At 30.6% G+C, this 5,853-nt stretch overlaps 1 pseudogene across 1 annotated transcript in view; it reads left to right on the forward strand.

The window, feature by feature from the left end:
* Positions 1-5,268: 5,268 nt before the first annotated feature.
* Positions 5,269-5,853, forward strand: part of LOC110409698 (remorin-like) — a 2,737-nt pseudogene continuing 2,152 nt past the window's right edge. The window contains exon 1 of the transcript XR_016352244.1: positions 5,269-5,712. The product of XR_016352244.1 is annotated as a remorin-like (transcript). The remainder of the gene's footprint in view (positions 5,713-5,853) is intronic.

Consider the following 5,853-nt stretch of genomic DNA (forward strand, 5'->3'; position numbering starts at 1 on the left):
TCTCTTGGTTGCCTCCGGCACCTTATTCGGCCTCTTTCCAGCAATGGCAGCTGCTCTTTTCTCAATTCGTCTCCGTATAACATACTCTTCGGGAATAAACACATCCATTTGAATTATTCCCGAGAAGTATGCAGTCGCCTGAAAATAAGGTGACAAGAGAAACTTGGGTGAATGCAAAGTGTAATATAATTTTTAGCACACGGCAAATGCGGTAAGATCTGGAACATATAGATTTATAGGAGACGGAACAGGGGGGAATAATACCATGGGCGTTGGACCCATGTTTTTCTCTAAACAAGCTACATTTTTTCTGGTTCTGAGAGGCTTCCAAGGTGCAATGGATTTCAAAAGGTTTTTGACTCTGAGCAGCTTTGGTGTATAACGCTTGGGAATAAAGAGAAAGAGAGAGAGCATGGGTTGGGACAACGTGACAAATGTTAAATTAAAGAGTCTTTTTTAAAAATATCCCTCATACATAAAAGTACTTCTAAAAATAAATTTTTTATAATTTTAATTCTTTTTAATTAAAAAATTACTTTTAAATAAAATAATCTTTAATGAAATCGATTCATATGTTTTAAACATTGTGTAATTAGTTTTTGAGCATTATATGATTAGTTTTTAGATATTGTCTTATTAATTTTTGAGTATTGCGTGATTGGTTGATACTTATAGTAAAGTATTGTGTAATTAATTTTTAAGCATTGTGATTTAGGTATTATTTAAAAATCAATCGCGTAATGTCTAAAAATTAATTATACAATACCTAAATCAATCAAGTAATGTCTGAAAACTAGAGACGTAATAATTAAGTCATACAATACCTAAAAACGAGTCTCGTAATATCTAAAAACTAGTAACATAATGTCTAAAGACTAGTAATACAATACCTAATAACTAATTGATTCGTTTTTAAGTTGCCAAAATCATACAGTTTTTTAATCTACAAATATGTCTAATCAATTTTAACCCTTCAATTTTGAGATTTTATGAATAAACCAATAAACCTAATAATCTAAAACTCATATCTTGATGTTATCTTTTCTCTTTAAGATGATAAAAAAGAACTGAATGGCAAGAAAAATAGTATTTGGCAAGAAATAGAAATAAATATTTAATTTTAAAATTTTTGTCTGGATGATTGGATAAACAAAACTGAAATCATTTTAATTTGTCTGAAATTTTTTAAAGTTCATTGTTGTCAAGTTATATAAAAAATTGATAAAAATAAATAAAATTATAATAAAAGATATTTTTGAATTGAGCTTATGAGGAGAATTACTTATCAAAATTTCCTTTAAATTAAAAGCATGATACAGTCGACGTCAATTTTTACCCCTAAATAAAGAGAGAAAGCCAAAAATACCCAGTTGTCTCAACTCATCAATCAATTTTAGTATAGAACATGCATCCAAAAATTTTATGAGTAGTGTCAACAATTAACAATTTGATAAGTTTTTGTTTATTGATCAAAATTAAGTATAAGCATCTACAAATCATATAAAGTTAAATATGAAAATAAAATAATCAAATAATATATTTATAAAATAAATTAAAAAATAAAATATTTATAATTTCAAGATATTATTTGACATGTAATACTATTTTTTATTAACTAGATTCTATTCGAATCCCAAATTATAAAATTAATAAAAAAATTTTAAACATGAAATATATAAAAATTTAATTTGAATTAAAAATTACTAAATGAGTTATTTTGAGATAGTGAAAAACGTAGTCAATGAACCTTACTATGAATCTCAAGAGTAAGATTTGAATATTTTAGAGAGAACAAGAGTAGTTTAAATAAGTAAATTCCTTATTGTCATTGATTATATAAAACTCTAATTAAGTAATATACTTATATAGATTTTTAAGAATACTATAATGCTGGGTCCGCCCATGCTCGGAGGTTCATAACATATGGCTGTTCTGTTCTTTTCTTTTTCTTCTACATAAGATTTGATTATAGAATACTTTGATATTAGACATTTGCAATGACAAATAGAAAAAATTAAGTTTGGAGCGCATTCATATGGATATTCATACACTTCATATGCAATGCCTCATGTATTACGGTATAATTAGTCAATTTTTATGGCTTTTATGAGTTAGTTTGGAATTGTGTTTGAATTTTAAAACTTAATTTTTAATAACGTAATGCCAAATATATTGCAATTTGAATACAAAAATGTTTTTTTTTTAAATAATTGCAAAAGCTCTTTGAAAGTGCTATTGCGGTTTTGCAAACTATGGTATGGAAACGAAATTACTAAATATTTATCCTTATTTTTAATTTTTTTTTGGCCAACTTATTTTGAAATTTGACAAAATTATTTTTTAATTAATTTTTTGGTGAATCGAACTATCGTTTCTTTTATTTTATTTCAAATATATAATATGATCATATTTTGATATATAGATATATTTTTAACTCGAAATGAAAATATAATGAAAACATAACTATTTGATTTTCTAATTTGAGGTAATTCCAAATTTTTTAAAAAATAAATTGTTATGTTTTATGCATTTTAAATATTAAATTTTAAAATAATGTATATTTTATACATATTACTAGTAGTTTACTTAAATAATATTGAAGACTCAATTTTTTTATATTTTTTTAATATCATATCTTTATTAGACAATTTAACTCCCCATGTCAAATATCATATTTTTTCAATCAGGACAGCAACAACAAAACTGTATGTATAATAATATGGCAAATTATGAAAACATTCAACCAATTCCTCTTGTATTGTACATAAAAGGAAACTACAATCAATTTAAGAAAATGATTAAACAGATATAGACACTAATTAAAAATATTATTTTAAAAAATTACTTTCAATATACTATTTTCAGCAAAATTAAAAAAAAAAAACGAACGCATTGACCGATACTAATTGTACGTAGTAATAGTCATCCGGCTTACATTTTTCCTTAAATTAAATTTAAAATTGTTAATCTTGTTGGAACATGTTTGTCACGATGCCCCAACCCATCAAACATTGAATCTAACGCTTTACTCGATGCAAGACAAGTGTCATTAGGGTACACTTAATTCAATAAAGTTAATGGTGAAATTAATGAAATGTGAACACGATGACCAGGATCCATCCATAGGTCAGAAGCATTCGGTGGTCGGTTAATTTAATTTGTTTTGGATAATATAATTTAATTACTGTTGAACAGTGAAAAGAAGAGTAGTTACTAATAAGCTACTTTAATTAACCTCCAAAAGATAAAATTGTAATTAATCTGACAAACGCTTTTGGTGTCAGAACACTAAAAGAACTAAAACCATTTTTTTTTTTAAGCGCGGTTCACCAAGTGCAAGGGAAGCAATCGGATAACGTAGAGGTTAGATTGGATTAATTAACTGTAATTAGTGTTTAATTAATTATGGGTTATAGTAATTAAACAATGGGTTCAGCTTTACGGTGGGCTTCTTCTTGGGAGACACATGCTGGACAGTAATGATTCTTGCAAGAATGCCAAGACATGGAAACCATGACCTTTCTGCTTCTAATCCTACCCACTAATGCTTTAACTGTCGGAGATGCACATAGGAATCTGGATTCTATGGATTGTCGACATATCTCATGATCAACCCAAAAAAGATGGGAGGAAAACCATCTTGGATTCGATGCTTCAATATAGTGAGGAAAGTCACCGACATAAGGGAAAGAATAAGGATCAATCTCAGTTCAAGCCACACAAAAACATCTTAATCAAGCGTGAGAAGACATCTGGGTTAATTTGTTTTGATACTAATAATCTATCACTCCTAAAGAGGAGTAGGTGAATTTCTGGAGCTAATTAGCTTCCTATAATCTTATTCTATCCACACATACATAGATATTTATTGCAGGAAATTATGAAATGTAGATATGGGTAAGCACCCACCAATGAATAATCGAATAGTTTAATGTCAATGACTTTCGTAACTCGTTTCCTCATTACATTTGACACCAAGGATTGCTGCATCATAATTGTAGTGAAGGAGGGCATTAAATAACGTGACAGCTCCGCTTGACAAACGTTGAAGCTCCCTGTCATTATCAATTCGCACGTCCAATTATTTGATTTAATGACTTAATGTTCATCAATGTAACTAAAAGACCTTAGGTAAAAAATTGGTTTAAGATTGGAAAAATTGGAGTTGGGGCCGTATATTGTGCGATGGATTTTTCTTTTCCCGACGGTGATGGATTCAGATATGGAAACTTGCATCCTTGGTGTAACAATCCATCCGACAGACAGGAAGTTGACGGCCCGTCGGCTGTCACCAGATAAATGGAAGCAAATCGACATCAGAAAGTTCAGACATTCATTTTACAGTTTTACAACATTTTGATGGTTGGGCGGCAGTTGTTACAAGTTGGGTTAAAAGGAACTGTCCACTAAATTCAATAGAAGCAATGTATATTGGCAGTGCAGGGGCAGCAAGAAAGGTCTTTCCTTTCTGTTTTTTCTCTCTAGTACATTGTTAAAAACCATTATCATATGATCCGACAGAAATATTATAAGAGCAATCATGTCTGTTCATCATCGATTATGGGATTCTTGTAAGCTTGTTGTTTGTCAATATTAGAATACTGTTTTCCTCCTATTTATATATATGTTGCAAATAATTCCACTTCACGGGCTGTGAAGTTTGCTTTCTGAACATCCCATGAACCTCTACTAACCAAATTCCAGGATTTTGTAAAGTTTTTTGTCAGATTGGACCACGAGATGTATTTTACTTAGTCAAATGAAGAGGAGAAACACTGTCGTTTTAGATTTTAACTGTTGTTTTTCTCATGTCGATTCGCCATCAACCTAGCTGTCCCAAAACTCTGTTGGGACATTCTTGTATAGTTGGCATAAGAACCGTCCTTCTCCAGCGGCTGTAGTTTCCTACCTACATTTCGAAGGAACATTCATTGGAAGTTTGAAGGCACTGTGCTTTGGTCTTTTGAGTGCATTAATTCGAGTTCAGAATCAACCTACCAATCACCATTTATAGTTAATGGTTTAAGATTTAGTCTCAGGTTTGAGGTTTCACTCTAAAATTAACATAATCGCATTTCCATTTCCATTTCCATTTCCAATCAAACTTCACTTCCATAGTTGAGAAAACAACAAATTAATTAAAATCAAAAGAGATTGAACGAGGCACTCTTGAGGAATATAATAACGCTCTGTTTGACTCTGTTTGTTCATTTATATCTTGCTTCTTGTTTCCGTAAGTGATAACACAAAAGCTAACAAGTATCCTTCTAAACTGTCAAGTGATGATATCTTTACTTTAAGAAAGCTACCTATAAAATTTAAAAAGAAAAGAAAATGCAAAACCAATCAACTATTTTGTCAGGACCCAACGTCTATTTGCACCTAAAACCAACCACAACCACCTAGTAGTTTCCAGCTGACATTTCCAAAGAGTTTCTCTCTCTCTATCTCTGTTTCTCTCTGCATGTATTTTGCAGTTGCTTAAATCTGTGTAGAATCTACCAGAATTTTTGAGAGAGGAATTGATTTTTTTTGGTGTTCATTTTGGTGGTGTACCTGTGGCTAAGTTAAAGGAATACGTAATGGGAGAGGAGGAAGCCAACAAAATGGAAGCCTCTGAACCCAAGGAGCAGCAGCCTGTTAAGGAAGAGAAGGATGCACCAGCAAAGAAAGATGTAGCTGAAGAGAAGAGCCTGATCCCAGTTCCTGAAAGTATGCTTTCTCTCAGAGTCTAGGATTGTCTTAAACAACTCATATGATTCGGTGTAATGCTTTTATCAACTTCATCTCTCTGAAATTTGCTTTTCCTTTTGTGTGATTTTGGCATTAAGGATCTTCTCTATTTTGACATGT

The sequence above is a fragment of the Theobroma umbraticum genome, unplaced genomic scaffold (genome assembly GCF_002168275.2).
Source record: "Theobroma umbraticum cultivar Fairchild unplaced genomic scaffold, ASM216827v3 scaffold_30.0, whole genome shotgun sequence".
NCBI lineage: Eukaryota > Viridiplantae > Streptophyta > Magnoliopsida > Malvales > Malvaceae > Theobroma > Theobroma umbraticum.